The following is an 18,568-nucleotide window of genomic DNA, read 5'->3' on the forward strand; positions in this document are numbered from 1 at the left end:
TCTGCCCCCAGTAATTCTATTTTATTTCCTTTTCCCATAAAGTTCTGCAACTTGCTTTCAGATGTCCTGAAATACAAAGCTATATCCCCTCTGTGTGCCTACACCGTATCTTTCCTATACAGAGTTTTTGTTTGGCAGCAAGAGGCTATCTGGTTCCTTACATGCTAATTATATCATAGTCCTCATTTGTTGCTAAGTACTCCCATCTGGCCATTTGGTCTGGTGAGTCTTTAATGTTTGAAGCAGTTTTGCATACTGGATTGGTCTTCCACCACTTCTCCTATTCATTAGTTCTTAGTTAGGGTGTTCTTATTTTATTCTTCTAATTCTTCTCAGATATGTTCTCCACTTCCTCTTGGTTGCTTTCCTTAACACCTGGATAACTCAGATATTATGTTTTCATCCGTTTACCTCCCTATTTCTTAATTTTAAACTTTCTGAAACTTGAAAGACATCCTTAACTATTTTTCTACTTATCCAAAAAAAAAAAAAAAAAACCTGGTTTCTGGTGAATCTATGCATCTTTTCTTCTACCATTATTTCATAGACTCTGGAAATCTGCTTATCTTTAAATTTTTTTCATAGAATTGACATTACTTCAGGAGTTTGAACTGAAGTTGCTTGCCTTATAACTTTTTTAAAAAATATTTTATTTATTTATTCGTGAGAGACACACACACATAGAGAGGCAGAGACACAGGCAGAGAGAGAAGCAGACTCCCCGTGGGGAGCCCAATGTGGGACTCGATCCCAGGACCCCGGGTTCATGCACTGAGCCAAAGGCAGACACTCAACCACTGAACCACCCAGGTGCCCCTTGCCTTATAACTTAAATTTAACCCAGACATGATTCAAATTCAGTTCCTATGATTGTTAACCATTTATCCTCCCCCATGTTGCAGCCTTTTGCAGAAGTCACTAGAGGTGTTATGACAGGCAGTGCAATACGTGGATCATCAGCCAACACAATTTATTTATGAGCCAGTTATTAAATCTACTCATGAACCTAGTCTTTCTCTGTTCAACCATCCCTCATCTTGGAGAAGTTTATTTATTTATTTATTTATTTATTTATTTATTTTATGATAGTCACACAGAGAGAGAGAGAGAGAGGCAGAGACACAGGCAGAGGGAGAAGCAGGCTCCATGCACCGGGAGCCAGACGTGGGATTCGATTCCGGGTCTCCAGGATCGTACCCTGGGCCAAAGGCAGGCGCCTAAACCGCTGCGCCACCCAGGGATCCCTTGGAGAAGTTTAGAAAGAGTGAAAGAACTCTGGAAATCTCCTAAGGGTTGAACTCCAAATAGAGATCAATTTCCTTTCTCACTCTTTAGATATTTTATTTGGTGTGATGAAAATATCATAGAAGTAAGTTCAGGAGATTTGGATTTTGCTTCTAGTTATACAAACCTTAATTAAGTGAGTTAAGCCAGTCTGGACCTCAGTTTCCTTAATGGACATCAAAGAATTTGAGGTAGTTGGTCTCTAAGACTCTGTCTTCAACATAATGAGGCTTTGTAGGAGGAAGAGATGTACCCATGTGGTATGATAACCGGCATATGGAGACGTGATTTCCAGGACGATGACACGTTCATGTGAAGTCTGAAGTTTTAATTACTTAACTCTTCAATGTAAGTTTTTTTTTTTTTTTTTTCAGTGATGACGAAGATGACTATGCCAGGACCTCAAAGAACTTTGAAAAATACTGGCTTGACTATATATACGAAGAATCTAAGGCACAGAAAGGCAGACTCTTCCCAAATGGGAAAAAGGTGCCAGGTTCCAAAAATAATTACAGAGTTTTATATACAGGAGTTTCAGTTTGAGAAATACATTATTATTCCTGAATATTATTTCTGATGATGGTTTCATGATATTTAATATATGCTGTTTCGGGTCCAAAGTTCAAACTGGTTTTAACTTCTTTTTCCCAAAGTCACTTTTCAAAAGAAAACAAATATGGCAAAATATTTCTCTTTCCTCTGGGTACTCAAACCAAGGTTTTTTTTGTTTGTTTTTGTGTTTTTTAAAATAATAAACTGTTTATTTAGAAGAAATAACACTTAAGCAAGACTTCATTCAGATTTTGGTTTTGGTATCCCTATAGGTAGAAATGATGTGACTGAGTTAAGAAATATGAATTAAGTAGTTTATTAATATTAAACAATAGGGACATCTGGGTGGCTCATTTGTTTAAGCCCTCTACCTTCAGCTTAGGTCATGATCTCAGTGTCTGGGATCCAGCCCCACACCTGGCTCCCTGCTTGGCAGGGAGTCTGCTTCTCCTCTCCCTTTGTCCTCTCCCTGCTTGTGCTCTCTTTCTCATGCTCTCTCTCTCTCAAATAAATAAATAAAATTGTTAAAAATATTAAACAACAAAAAAATATTAAACAATAAAAATAGAGAATATGAAGTATTTTCCTCATATGTCTTATACACCAGACACATTTAGCTGGTAGAAGTCAGCATCTGCCCCATGTGGCAGGTTGCTGTAGTCCAGTGGCACTGTTGAAAATGCACAGTGGAACTTGCTTTAATTTTGACTTCTTTGTCTGTGATGACATTTATCTTTTTTTTTTTTTTTTTTTGATGGCCTTGCCTGTATTTTCCTGACAGCTAATTTTGGGTCTGCATCTGGCTTTGGTCCCTCTTTTTGGCATCTGTTGCCCATGGCCCAGGCTGATGCCACGTGTGGGAGACTCCCAGAGATTGGTACAGAGGGAACTCTTTGCACCAGGCCAATTTGCGAGTGTTCTGACCTTATGAATTTAACTTAGAACAAAGCAAACAGGCTATGGCACAGAGGATTTATTGGACGTGGTGACTGCTAGATTCAAAAGTCAAGTGGAAAGATGTAGTCTTCTGCATGCAAAATAGCCTGGCTTATGTGTCGGTGCAATTGCTTAGATGGTTTACTAGGCAAATAGGCCCACGTAAGGCACACATTAAATGACAGGCAAGAGGCACCTGGGTGGCTCAGTGGTTGAGCATCTGCCTTTGGTTCAGGGTGTGATCCTGGGATCCTGGTATCGAGTCCTGCATCAGACTCCCTGCTTCTCCCTCTGCCTATGTTCTGCCTCTCTCTGTGTGTCTCTCATAAATTAAAAAAAAAAAAAAAAAGACAAGCAAGAGGATATGAAAAAAGCCACTTAAAAATAGTTGTCTTAATCTCAAAAAGACAAATACTGTATGATTCCAGTTATAGGAGGTACCTAGGATAAATCAAATTCATAAGGAGAGTCTGTAGAATGGTGATTGCCAGGTGCTTGGGGTGAGGAGAAAGGGAGGTGATTATTGTCTAACGGGTACCGAGTTTCAGTTTTACAAGATGAAAGAGTTCTGGAGTTGGATGGTGATGATGGTTGCACAATAATGTCACTGTACTTGGTGCCGCTGAATTGTACCCTTAAAATAGTTAAGATGGCAGATGTTGTTATGCATATTTTACTACAATTGAAAAATACTTTAAAATAATTGTTTTTATTTGGCTTACGTGCAGATGTTTTGTGCTCTCATAAAACCCCACTGTATCAGTTGTTGTTGTGCCTTGTGAATTTTGTGACACATCCTCCTAGGAAATTCATCTCCTGATGGTTGAAATTATTAGGGAAGGAAGAGGTCAAGATGGTACTGGGAGGGCTTCCAGTATGCCATTGACATTTCAACCCCAAGATTGACTTTAACATTTGCCCAAACCATAGAAAAAATTAATTACTAAAGGACCTACTAATTCCACACGTGTAACATATGGAGCTTTGTTCTCTTTCTCTTTTTAAATTGAAAAATTAGAATATCGGGGCAGCCCCGGTGGCACAGCGGTTTAGCACCGCATGCAGCTTGGGGTGTGATCCTGGAGACCCGGGATCGAGTCCCACATCGGGCTCCCTGCATGGAGCCTGCTTCTCCCTCTGCCTCTCTGCCTGCCTCTCTCTCTCTCTCTCTTTCTCTCTCTGCCTCTGAATAAATTAAAAAAAAATTAGAATATCTAGGAGAGCTGGTGGCAACTTCATATTTCCCTTAGCTTCACTCAGAATGTTTTCCAACTTGAAAATTTCTTGAAAGACTCATATAAACCTTGTTTTGCCAAGTTAAGTTTGAGATCTAGTAATACCTAGTATATTGACCTTATTTAAATGCATAGAATGCATATCCCCAAACAACTGTGTTCTCCTAAAAATCCGGAATTACTGGGCATTTATTTTTCTATGACTACAGGGCAGGACGTGGATCTCATTATGTGAAAGACCCAGGATAGAACTCATCTCAATGGAAAAATTAGAGACTCGCATATTTAGTTTAGTATGTTGGAGTTCAAGGAGGCAGATGCATAGTATCTTCTTTCTCTATCTAAGTTTGAAACCAAATAAAATAACGGAATAAAGAGATGAAGGAAAAAGCCCCGCATACCAGATAACATGTCCTGTACAGCAGGGGCTGAACTGTCCATGCCTTGTGCTTGCTCCAAATTTGCCAATAAGATAAAGCGATCCTCCCTTAGGGAAGAGTGGGTGAGAAGTAGACTATATCCAAGAGTGTCCTCTCACTGTTGTCTCTTCATGGGGAAGATGAAGCCAGGGTCGGGGGTCTTCCCTCCTCTATCCTTCTCCTCACTATAGCACAGACTGCTCATCCATATATCCATAGCTGTGTTTCTGAGTCAAGCAACAATGCCTGCCACACAGGATGTTCTTTGGTGCAGGTGCCAGGAAAGAGGTTGCATCAGGAGTGATCAAAAACTTAAAAAAATGTATTGGTTATTGAGAGCATAGGCCCCAGCAACACTGGTGTTATCAGTTCAGGCAGGAATTGGAGATAGCAACCCACATTGAACCCATGCTCTGGCCTTTGGAGGGCAGAGGCCTTTGTGATAGTATTGGCAAGCATCAGCAGCAGCAGTGATAGCCCAGAAATAATTAAAACAGTAATCATGATAAAAGCTAATATTAATAAGCATTTGCTGTGAGCCAAGAATTTTGTTAAACAATTTGCAGGCATGATATCATCATTTGAAATATTCTTTTTATGAAAATGTACTTACAGAAAACCAGAGAGTGTGAATAAGAGCTACTCATAACCCCATCATCCACATTTAATAATCACTCATATTTTCCTGTATCTGTGTCTTTTTTGGAGTGTGTAAGTACTTAAACTAAGCCACAAATATGATATTACACTCCTAAATATTTCAATATGCACTTCCAAAACTTTTTATATAACCATAACATCATCCTCGACAAAATTAACAATTCCCCAATATCATCTGATGCTCAGTCCATAGTCAAATTTCCCTCAATTCTTCCCCAAGAATGTCTTTTATAGCTCATTTATTTGAACCAGAATCAAATTGCCACATTTATTATGTCTCTCAAGTATCTATTGATTTACTTTTTTTACAGTCCAACATTGCCTTTTTTTTTCTTTTTTTTCTAAGCCTTGCCATTGGCTTGTTGACGGGACCAGGACTGTAGTCCTTCATAATGTCATTCTTCTGTATGTAATTGTTTCCTTGTGGTGTCATTTAACCTATGCTGCTATCTCCAGTACTTAAAGTCCTGATTACATTGAGGTTAAACATTTGTCAAGAATACTTCATAGGCCTTGCTGTGCATTTCATCCTGTACTGCATTGGGAGCCACTAATTTCTGGTTTGTCCCATTACATGATGCTAAAATTGATTGCTGGTTAAGGGGGTGATAACCTGATCTCCCCCTCATTGCATTGTATCATCTAAGTCTCAGGACTGCTTATTTTCCACATTTTAACTGGTATCTGGCTGTAGCTACAGACCTCGGATTCCATGTGCTTGAGCACCCCATGTTAGCAGTCCCTTTAACCCATGTCAGATGTGTGGCTGACCTTTTCTAAGTGATACATATTCCTACAGTAAGCTGGTGTGAGCAAAAAATGACAGAGAACTATTCTGGGTCTTCCCAGTTCATCTGATAGAAATTTACAAGAGCAGAATCAGATTTTTTTGTTGTTGTTGTTGTAAACTGGTATCATATATTTAAGTTTTGTATTTATTTATTTTCTAACTTTTAGGTTATTTGGGTGTGGAAAACATGGTTAGACAAAACCAAGTGTGCTAGTAGTGACTTCTCTTCCCCTTCTTGATGTAGTTGTGGATGGAAACAGGTGAGTAGCTGCTGCCAGAGACAGTATGCTGGGGCTTGGTAACTGGAGGATGGCTTGGGAAAATTGTATACACAAGCACCAGGGTGTGCCCATTCTCTTTTCTCTTAATCATATCCTACCTGGGCTGTTTTTTTTTTTTTTTTTTTTTTTTTTGTCTTTTGCTCGCAGAGTGTTGCTTCCCTATTTGATGGTAAGCCCTTTGAGGGCAGGCTGGGGCATTTCGCCTTTTGGAAACAATGTTTATGTGGAAAGAAGCTGGTCTTTGGAGTCAGACCTAATTAGTCTTGAATAGGGGTTACAATATATATTTGTTGCATGATCATGCAGAAATGGCTCAATCTTTCAGTCTGACATTAGTGACACGGGGTAATGATACCTTCACAAATTTGCTATATGGATTCATTCATTCTTTGTTCATTCAACAAGGATTTACCCAGTATGTTCTATTCACCAACTTAGCCTTAAGTAGGAGGAATACGATGTTGATTATAAGTCAAGGTTCCTAACTTCTGTAAATTAGAGGCATACCAAGTAAAAAACTTTGTACCATTCCAGCACAGAGTAGAGCTCAGAGCTGGTCATTTTCTTTGATTTCTTCTGTCCTGTACTAGGTGTCCACTCTGTGGGGGTAGTCAATTACAACTTGAGAGGGTGAGATATCTAGAGGATTGTCTACACGGCTGTGGGTGTGATATAAAGACAAATACTTCAATTTCTTCAGATCTGTGATCCACAGCATGGCTTTGACATGCAGAAAGCCTTAGAAATAAGGAAACTGATGGTATGCCTGGGTGGCTCAGTGGGTTAAGTGTGTGACTCTTGGTTTCAGCTCAGGTCATGATCTCAGGGTCATGAGATCCAGGTCTGAGTCAGGCTCTGCACTCAGTGCTGAGTCTGTTTGCCCCTCCCTCTCTGCTCCTCCCCTGCTCTCTCTTTCCAGATAAATAGATAAATCTTAAAAAAAAAAAAAAAGAAAGAAGGAAACTGAGGCTTCCTAATTAAGTATGTTAGGAAAAAAAATGTAGAAATAGGCATCACACATGTAAATAAAAATTATACATAAATATAGGTATATAAACACACATTGTGCAGAGCGAGTGGCTAAACTACTAAGACACTTTCCTTTGAATTTGGATCATTTTAGTAACTCGTTTGGGATCCCCCCACTTGCATTTCCAATAATCTCTCTGTGTGCCTTTGTTTTGCCTGTCCAGTTGGACAGTAAGCTCCTTGCAGACAGCACCACCTGTCTTATGCAACATCTTACTCACCCCAGTGACTGTGGTATAATTTGTGCTCGAGGAGTATGTAAGCCAGAATCACAATCTGGGCCCCTGCGTGAACTCTTCTGAGGATGCCAGAATCTGGTCAGCATTTCACTCTTTCAGATAGATATATGACATCCACATAAGCCTGCACAGTTCGTTGATACTCTGTATTTTGGCCACTGTTATTATTCCACACCTCCAAGCATTTTCTGCTAAAGAAGCTGACTGAGCAAACCCTTGAAGATATTTTTCATTTCCTTTGATGGAGCATAATGCTTTTGTATATAAACACAATAACACAGTCATCACATATGCACTTACATTATAGGAGCGGCTGTGTACTCAGCAACACTCTCGGCCAGGCAAGGAGCCCACCAGTTCTATTTTCCATTCTGATCTAAATTATGTTCATAATAAAAGAGTTTTCAATCAAGGTAAATACAATTTCATCCCAGCGAAACATCTACATCCTCGTTCTCTCCCTCTCTCTCTCTTTCTATCTCTCTTTTTTTTTCTTTCCTTTTATTCTAGGTCACTCACCCTGGCACACGTGAGATCTTTCTCTGGTGGGAATAACAGCCTTGCTCCTCAATGAGCTATAACAACAGCTCTAAATGCATCTCCTGTAACATACCTCTGTGATTTGCAAAAGTGGGAATAAATCATAGCAGAGAAGAGATGCACTTTAAGCCAGAAGCTAAATGTTACATCATGTAGCGCGAGGCCAGGGAAGGAGAGAGCCTGCTTTTTCCTGGCTGCACGATATCTTTGTGCCTGTTACCTCCGCCACAGCCCCATTAAAATAATCATTCTGAATCTGCGGGAAATTGTCACCTCTTTCTTTCCTGCCACGGCAGCTGGTATTGGAGGCTGCAGACATTGCTCATTCCCTTCAAGGTTCTTAACACACACGCAAAAAAGAAAATGAAGCTTAATTTGTTAAAAAAGAAAAAAAAAAGTGTCAGCTTACCCTCAGGCTCAGCGCAGGCACCAGGGAAAAAAGCAAAGATAAATGCCTCTAGGTGAACTGGCGCTGACTAATTCTCCACTCACTCTGCTGCTCCACTCTATGTATCACATTAATCATGCCGGATGGGGAGACATTTCAAAACTTAAGCAATTTTCAAACAAAGAGGCTCCATTTTAAAAATACAATAACATAACTTTATTTTGTGATGCTTTCTTTGTACCAGCAGTGCATCTGAAAAATGTGCTGCAGATGTTAGTACAAATAATTAATTAATGCCTGGGTGGGGGCAGGAGGGAGCGGTAGGGAGAAAGAGACCAGCGTAAGCAGAAGAGGAACAGCCGCTGCCCTCTCCTTTCTCTTTTGCGTGACCTTCCCTGGATCTCAGGAGCTGGGCCAGTCTTCCCATTCACCACCAGGCTTAGCTCTGCCCTGGTTCCTGGACCGATTCAAACAACAGATGGGCAGTATTTAAACAGCTCCATCCCTTCATCCCACGGAATTTAATATGCCAGCTCCCCAGACCCCAGAGCCCTGTGATGTCCCTGGGCTCCTGTGTGCTCTGCTTCTCAGAACCCAGCCCCGGTCTGCGTCTTGTGCCCTGCAGGCCTCAGGCAAGCCCGCAGACGACTGCCTCTGATACCCAGCCCACGTAGCTAGCAGCCTGAGTCCCCGGCTCTGAAGCTTCCTGATGTGACACTTGCCAGGCTCAGTCCAACGTGCTGCCCACTGGGCTTTCTGCTAGCCGGCTCTACCTTCCTTCACGGGATGCACTTCTCTTCTGGCAAATCTTAACGCCCACTGTTGCCTGACCCATGGCTCTTCTTTAAGTGCCCTGCTTTGTTGTGCTTGCCCAGTTGCTTTTGCTCCTGGCCTAGATCTGCCTCCCAGCCCTCAACCTGCTGTAGTCTGGAACGTTTGTGCCCGACCCTTTTTCATATATATATATGAAAAAAAATATATATATATGTGTATATATATATATATATATTTCTATTATGTGTTTCTACCCCACTCTGACCCTTACCCTAAAGTTTGAAGAGAATAAATGAATGGAAGTGGAGCTGAGGTTCCTAGAACTCCAGATAGTGAGACTGTGGCTAAAGACTCTGAACACTCAGGAAGGACATCTTCATGGACTGGAGTGTCTTGCCATTTTCCTAAAACCTGGAATCTTGAAGTGATTGAGACGAGTGAATCTGTGTGTTGAAGGATGGCAGTGGTGGAGATTTTTTTTTTTTTTTATCACAGACTTCTGGAGAATTTCTAGACATCTGCCATTGAAAGATAAGCCTGGTTTCCTTGTCATAGACACAGTGAAGAGGTGGACACCGTTTCCTCAGTTCCAGAGAACCAACTGTCTAAAATCCTAACCTACAATTTATGAGATGCATACAGAACTCTCAGCAAGGATGAACGTGGGACACTCCATCCGGCGAGGAAAATCCATTTGTGCCACAACAACTGGGGGTATCATTCCTCGTCTAGCAGGGCAAAAATCAACCAAGAATGTTTGAATATTATGAAATGTATCAGGTTCATGCAAAATTATCCCTTAAGGAATACAAATTAAAAATCCAATTATAGAAATAAATATTACAGGGACTATTAAAGCCTGTTCCCATTCCCTCTTCTCATCAGAAATAGCTACTATTCTGAATTCGGGGACTGTCATTTAATTTCTGTGGATATGTGTTTACTTCCATGTATGTGATTACGTGTGTGTTTGTCTGAATAGTATTATTTTGCATTTTTCAATCTTGAGCAGTTCTACTCTATGTATAGTCTTCTACAATGTTTTTTCTCAATATGATTATGAGGCTTATTCATGCTGTTCTAATTCTGGGATCTGCAAACTATGGCCCATGGGCCAAATCCAGCTGGTGCTCTGTTTTTATATACTCCTTGAGCTAAGAATGGTTTTTGCATTGGTAAAGGATTGAATAATAAACAAAGTCAAAGCAGCAGACAAGGACAGAGGCCATCTGTGGCCAACAAAGCCTACAATATGTATTATCTGGCCCTTTATAGAAGAAGTTTGATGATTTTTGTTCTTTAGTTTTGTCTGGGTTATTCTTATCCCTATATTCTTCTAAAATACATTTAAAAAATTAGCCTGCCAAATTTCATGAAAAATCTTTTTAGGATTCTGAATGGAATTACTTTGAATTTATAGATTGTTCTGAAGGGAAATGATGCATTTATGATATTGCTCCTTTCCATCTGTATTAGTTATCTATTGGTGCTTTAAAAATTATCTCAAAGTCAGCAGCTTGAGACAACACAAATTTATTATCTTTTTTTTTTTTTAGGCCCAATTCTAATATGCATCTCACTTGACTAAAATCAAGGTGTTTGGGGGCTGTGTTCTTTTCTGAAGGTTCTAGTGGACACTGTTTCCATGCCTTTCCCAGCTTCTAAAGGCTTCTCCCATTTCTGGACCTGCAGCCACTTTCATCTTTGAAACCATCAGTGATATTTCTTTGGCTTCTGTTTTGGCCGTTGCATCTTCTTTGACTCTGACTGACTCTTCTGCCTTCCTCTTCCACTTCTAAAGACCCTCAAGATAACAATTGGGCCCACCCAGATAATCTAGGATAATCTTCCTATATCATGGGAATGATCTCAAAGCAATCATAATATCATCTGAAACCTTAATTCCCCTTTGCCATAAAACTTCACATATTCATGGGTTCCAGAGATTGGGATGTGGATGTCGTTGGGGCATTAGTCCACCAACCACAGGCCCATCTAATGAGTTTTTTTCTTTCAGTAATTACGTTTCTAAGTTCTATGACTTGCATTTGATTCTTTGCATATCCTCTCCTTTGCTGAGACTGTCTCTTCTTCCATTTGTTTCACGAGTGATTGCAGTTGCCTGTTGGAACATTTTTATGAGAGCTGCTTTAAAATTCTTGTTAGATAATTCCAACATTCGTGTCATCTTGGTGTTGGCATCTGTGGATTTTCTTTTCTCATTTGAGTTGAGATTTTCCTAGTTCTTTGTATGACAAAATTTTTGGATTGTATCCTATACATTTTAAGTATAATGTTATGACACTCTGGTTCTTATTTAGATCTTTAATTTTAGCTGGCAGTTAGCAGGTTTAGGTTCAGAACATACATCCTGGCCCACTTTTGTGGTTTGTGGTTCCAATATCAATTTAGTTTTTCAAAGCCTTTGCGTTACTATTCTGGGATGCTATGCTTGGGTGCAACCCTGGGGGGCCAATCTACAACCTGGGTAGTAGTCTTCACCAGAGTTCAAATCTCAAATCATTTGCTGTGTTGATTTGGGTTGGTTTCACACATTGTGCTCTGGAGAATTTTCCTAGGACTTCATATTCAGATTTCCCTTCTTTCTATAATGCCCAGCTCCCTGACAACCCCAAACCCCTGCTAGATGTTTGTTAAGTGCAGGACAAATATTTGGCAAGTCTCTAACCCATAGTCCTGGGGTAATAGTCCAGTGAAGTAGTAACAAACGGTGTTGATGTTAGCTTACAGTGGATATGGTTGATAGAGTTTTAAAATTTTCTTTGTAAAGGTTTCATGTACTTTGTTAGAATTATTTATTGGCACCTTAGATTGTTTGGTGCTGTTCTACTTCCAAACATTTTTAAAAAATAAATTTGAATTTTGAGGTAAGTTGACTGGAAATTTGGAGGCCGTGGCACAAAATTATCATATAAATATGGTAATAGTGATGGTCCTTTCCTTAGGGAATTACTTGAAGTTGTTTGGAATTGGTAAAGAATTCTTAAAGCAGCTTTCTTTTTGTTCAGTTTGAGGGGAAAAAGTGGGAGAAAGTAACTTAGAAGGCTGCAGATATTCTTATAAAAATTGAAAGGGAGAACAATTTAAGAATTGAAGGAAAGAAAAAAAGAAAAAGATGAGAACAAAGTCTATCATAATGAGGCTGGTCAATGTCTAGGACGACACTTTGGATTATTAGGTAACAAGGCAACCTATGTAGATAAAAACTAGGATGCCAGCCACCTCTTAGGGAAGGGAAAGACTAGTCAACTGGATAAGCAGGGCTTTGTTTGTGCTAGTATAGTGGACCAGCTTTGCCAATAAGTATGGACAGATTGCCTATGCTGGAATATGAGTAAGCAGTGCCATCAACTTGGAATTTTTATTGTACATATAGCAGGTCATAAAAGCACAACTTGTACTTTCTTGAAACATTTATAGGAAAAGGTGGAACAAATCAGATGATGAAGTAGTGGTGTGGTATAGGTGTTGGAAAGTGTGCAGAAAGTAAGAGAGAAATTATAGTTGATTCAGAGGTATTTTGCGTTTTTAGCCTAGTCATTTTGATAGACGATGGTGCCATTAACTGAAAAAGAAAAAATAGAGGAGGAGCAGAAGTATGAAGAGAAAAAATAAAGTGTTAGGTTTGGGACACGTAAAGTTTGAGATGCCTATTTTACTTCCAATGGTGGTGTATGTACTTGGCTACATCAGACTGGAATTTAGACAAGTATATGCTGGAGTTTTAACTTTGGGACTCATCAGCAAACAGATGGTATTTGAAGCCATAGGAATGTGTGATATTACTCAAGAGAAGAAGGTAGAGAGAAAAAGAAGGACTACGACCAAGACCTAGGACACTCCAACATTTTAAAGCTGGGCAGAAGAATCTGGGAAGGAAACAGAGACAGTTATATCACCCAGTCAAAAAAGAGGGAAGTGTTTCAAGAAGGGAGAAGTGGTCAACTGTTTCAGTTGCTGCTAAAAATAAAAAGGAGTTGGATTTCACATCTTGGAGCTTATGTTGGGCCTTGAAGATAGTTACAGCTGTGGAGATAACATTCTTATTGGATTGTGTTAAAGAGAGAATGTTGTGGACATTCAACTATGGAGAGTTGATTGATGTAATGAACACACATTCATGAATAGAGCAGATAAAGGACAAACGTAATTTAATAAATTTCCAAAACTTGTTTGCCTGAGAAAGGAACAGAGGATTCTGGAGCAGAATGGAGGCCAGCAGTATTACTTGGCTTCTCTCTCACCCCACTAAACTGGAGTCCCATTCATGAGTCAAAAAATTCCTAAGTTTCACTATATACTCTCAGTTTTGGAAGGAAGTGAAGAGAGAGATTATTTGCTTTTTAAAATCTTCTGATGGGAAGTTGTGAATGAATAGAGAAAGAAATCAACAGAGCTGACATTCCTTGTTGGAAGAGAAGGATCCGAGCTTCACACTTAATTCGGGGATGGAGTCCGAAGCCTGGGTGTATCTCCCTATGGAAATGCATTATATCCTCTTTCCCTCACCCCTGTTAGCTAGAGTGACTCACCATAAAGGACAGTTAATAATCTTGGAAGATACAGTGTAGTCTAGGAAATCTAACTTAGTCTGCACACCACCTAAGCTGAGCTTCCCTCCTCTCTTGTATACTGCTCCATCCCAGCTGCTGTTTTCTCAGACCACAGGAAGTAGATAAAACATGACATACTCAGGCTAAAGCCACGCCTTAGAAGAGAAAACATGATCCACACAAAAACTTGTACTTAAATGTTCATAGAAGAATTATTTATAATGGTCCCTCAAAGTAGAAGCAAGCCAATGTTATAAACAAGGGGATACTACTGGGTGTAAATAAAAGAAATGAAGTACTGATACATAATACAATGGATGAACTTCGAAAACATTATGTTAAGCAAAAGAAGATAGCCACAAAAGATACATATTATATGGCCCCATTTATATGAAATAGAATCCATTTATATGTTCAGAATAGGCAAATTTATAGACAAATTTATAGACTTAGAAAGTACATTAACAGTTGCCTACGACTGGGAGCAGGTTGGAGGAAAACAGGGGGAATGGCTGTTGATTGGTATGGGTTTCCTTTTTGTAATGAAAAAATGCTCTAAAATTGATTGTGGTAATGTTACAAAAGTCTATAAATATATATAAAAATCTTTTAATAGTGCATTTTATTTTTTTCTAAAAAGATTTTATTTATTTGAGAGAGATAGAGATTGTGAGAAAGAGAGAGAGAGCACAAGAGTGGGGAGGGTCAGAAGGAGAAGCAGACCCCTCACTGAATGGAGAGCCTGACTTGGGGCTCAAAAAAATGACACTGGGATCACGACCCAAGCCAAAGGCAGATGCTTAACCAACTGAGCCACCCAGGCACCCTTGGGTGCACTTTGAATACGTTAATTTATGGTATATAAATCAATATCTCAATAAAGCTTTTATGGTAAAAAAGGAGACAAAGAAAGAGAGAGAGAGAGAGAGAGAGAGAGAGAGAACATGGTCTTAGAGAAGGCACAGAGAAAACCCTCCAAAACTATTCCCAATATGGAAGAATCATTAAAATGTCTGGGCAGAGTCAGCTAACATGAGCAAGGTAAATAAAATAAAATTAAATAAGATAAAATACACACATACACAGCATAGCAACTATGCAAAAGTACTACAGGTAATAAGGGAAAATAACCAATGTAGAACAAAAAGGAAAGCCCCTCAATCTAGTAGAAATTATAACTCTGGTAATTCCTCAATATTGCTTCATGTAATGCTGAACTGAATGAGAACATTAAGTTAATAAGGCAGAAAAAAAAGACAAAATTAGGAAACAACAGAATAAGATCAAAAGGGATATTACAGATCTAAGATAAAAAGTTGGGGCCACAAGCAACATCCTTATTGAACTAATTAAAAAATTGTAAATGGTAAGGGATAAAATAGACATTACTGAAAGCTGAATTCCAAGTCCATAGTCTCTCTTTAAGCTGAATTCCAAAATCCAAAAAACTAAGAGAATTTAGAGGGGTTTTTTTTTTTTTTTTTTTTGGTAACCAACGAGGTAGCATAATCTGTCCTGAACAGATGTGAAGTTATTTATAATCTTTGCTTACCCCACTTGATTTGAATCTTCATATTTAAACTTTTCATTAAAAGAAAACATTAAAAAGGTGATTTACTTATAAAGGGGAAAGAATGAACTTGGCCTCATATATCACCACAGCAATATTCAATGACAGCAAACACTAGAGTAATATCTACCAAGTTCTAAGGGGAAATGAATATGGCCCAAGAACACTATATCCAGCCAATAATCAGTTGAGTGAAAAAGCAGCAGACTGCATTCTCAAATACGAATTAAGTCAGGGAATATAATACTCATGAGTTCTTCTTAAAACCTATTGTTTGACAATCCAAAAAATTAGTAGTTTAGGCTCAACAGAAACTCAAGAATGGAGAAGTTAGATTAAAAGGAATGGTGGTGAGCAGGGAATCCAATTCAAGTTATTATCCGGTTTAAGTTATTTATAGAACATTACAAAGGCTACATTTAATCAATATTTCTTTTTTTTTCTTTTATCCTCCTGAACATATGTGAACCTTGGAATACCTTGATTCCAGTGTCATGCTCCCATCTTCCATATTACTGTTGTCTAGTATTTCCATTTTGCTTTTAAAAACATTCCTTCTGAAATAATCATTCATTTTATTTCACAGTCAATGCTTAGAGATTTTGACAAAACATCTTTAAATGTCTTTGGTCATCACTGCTTCTTGTATCCCATTAATTGAATTTCCTTCTTCCTTAAATATATCTTTTTGAAGTTGTTTCAGTGAGGGAGATAAATTTTCAGTTTTCTTTTGTTTGAAAATATCTGTATTTTGCCTTCACTTTTGGGTAATAATTTCACTGAGCACAAAATTCACAACTGATATTCATGTTCCTTCAGCACTTTGAAGTATTATTTCCATTATCATCTGGTCTCTATTGATGCTTTTGAGAAGGCAGCTGTCAGATTTATTGTTCATTTGTAGGTAATTTAACGTTTTTCTTTCTAGTTGTTTTAGGGTCTTCTTTCATGATGATGCCTCTGGATGTTGAATTTTCTTTTCCTTTCTCTTTCCTTCCTTTCTTCTTTCTTTTCTCCTCTCTCTTCTTCCTTTCCTTATCTTTCTCATTTTTTTTCTTGCTTCTATCTTTCTCATATGGTCTTCCAGATGAACTAGAATTTCAAGAAATTGTAAAAAAAAGGTGGAGCTTTGATTGGAATTTTGTGTAAACTATTAATTAATTTGAAACTGATTGATATTTTGATATTGATATTCCCATTTAGAAACATGCTATTTCTTTCCATTTGAAAATGTCTCTCTATAAATGTTTGGTCAGTTATCGAATCATCTTGCATAATTCGTGTTAAACACATTTGTAGGCTTGCTACATTTTGCTTCTATTTTGAATACATTAGTTCCTTTTTAGACAAAATCCAAATTTTCTGTTGGTTATTGGTGTATTAAAGAAATCTGATTTTTTGGTATTTTTTTTCTATCAAGATGTGTCAGATTCTACACAATATCTAGAGAAAAAGAATAAAGGTCAAAAATAAATAGGGGATGCAAAGAGCAGAGGTTTTTTTTTTTTTTTTTTTTTTTTTTTTTTTTTTTTTAACGCAGCAAGAGGCACCTGGGTGGCTTAGTCAGTTAAGGGTCTGCCTTTGGATCAGGTTGTGATCCCAGAATCTTGGTATCCAGCCCCTTGTAGAGCTTCCCTGCTCAGTAGGGGGTCTCTTATGCCTCTCCTCCCTGCTAGTGCTTACTTTCTTTCTCAAAGAAATAAATTTTTAAAAATGCAACAAAATCAGTTTTTTAAAATACTTCATTTTTTTTAAAGAATAGTTTTAGGTTTACACAAAATTAAGAGAAATGTAGAAAGATTAAAATATTTTTTAAGAAATCTAATTTTAAGAACAAGTATCCTTTATTAGACAAAATCCAATGAGTACAGAGTGCATTTTATTTTTAAATAGAGGGAAAGAAAACTAATAATTGAATATAACCAAGAAAACCTTTTAATATATCTAATTTTCCTACTAAAGATTAGATATATACATTGCAGAAATTTCTTATTGTGAAAGTTGAATCACACTTAAGTGAGGAAATAAACACACAGAAAGACTGCATGTATTAAAATTAGTAGAGTTTGAATGATATCTATCAAGCAATACTTGAAGATAAAAAATTCCAATTCAGAGGTAGTAGAAATAATTTTTGAGACATCAGGGAATATACCCACCTTTTTTTTCCTAGACTGTATTTTGAAATAGACCCTAGAAATCATAGAATCAAAGTCAATATCTGAGGATAAAGTAAAATAAATGATCAATTTATAATTTAGAAATCTCTGAAAGAGCTCAAGTGGCTGCCTGACTTTGTAAAACAAATCATGTCAGACATATTTAATCCTCTTTTATGGCAAATGACCGTCCACAAAGATAAGAAGCATTCATAAAACAATCTATTTTAACTTCAAAAAATGTTTTTGTTCTATTGTATATGACATGCTAATTATAAGCTAAGGGAGTATGATATTGTGGATGATTCTTAATGGCTAGTTATCATTAACTTGTTCCTGATTGGGAACTCATATTAACAGGCAGTTACAAGAATTTGTGGTAGAATTCTTTGAATTCAATAATTTAGTTGAAAACCTAAACAAAAGATTTGAGATATCACTTATTTAATCTGCAGTTATTATAAAACTAAATACTATATTATTACCTGAGGCTGAACTTTAAAACAATCTTGAAATATTGGAAAGAAAAATTCTAGAAGCTTAACCCATACTATGAGAGAAAACTGTAAGATGTGGGGAATACTTTGGGACTATTTGGGGATAAAGTAGCTACATAGTAAAACAAAAAGATTGGCTCAATGGGAGTACAAAATTAATAAAAATTCCTAGTGTATTTGTAGGGCAGAAGTTGAGCTGGGGTCTAAGTGTCAAGACAATCATAGATCAGGATATGATAGTAGGGGCCCCTGGCTAGCTCAGTTGGTAGAGTGTGTGACTCTTGATCTCAGGGTTGTGAGTTCGTCTCATGGTGGGCATACAGCTTACTTAAAAAAGAAAAAGAAATCAAAATGTGATAGCAATAAGAAGTATGCATTAAAAAGAGTAAGAAAGAAATGTGGGTGGAAGGAAAGAAAGACAGGCAAATATAGAATTTAGCTATATTGGAAAACATGGCACACGAGATCTCAAAAATCACTTTTCTCACCAATACTAGTCATGCATCTATTAGAACGTTATGTCTCATTTTAGTCCACACATTTAAACGGATGTGAAGAAATGGAAATGGATTTGAAGAAGAGCAACAAGAATGATTGAAGGGCTAGAATATATATCCCGGGCTGAAAGGTTAAGAATCTAG

Source organism: Canis lupus, chromosome 1 (genome assembly GCF_011100685.1).
Source record: "Canis lupus familiaris isolate Mischka breed German Shepherd chromosome 1, alternate assembly UU_Cfam_GSD_1.0, whole genome shotgun sequence".
Classification (NCBI taxonomy): Eukaryota; Metazoa; Chordata; class Mammalia; order Carnivora; family Canidae; genus Canis; species Canis lupus.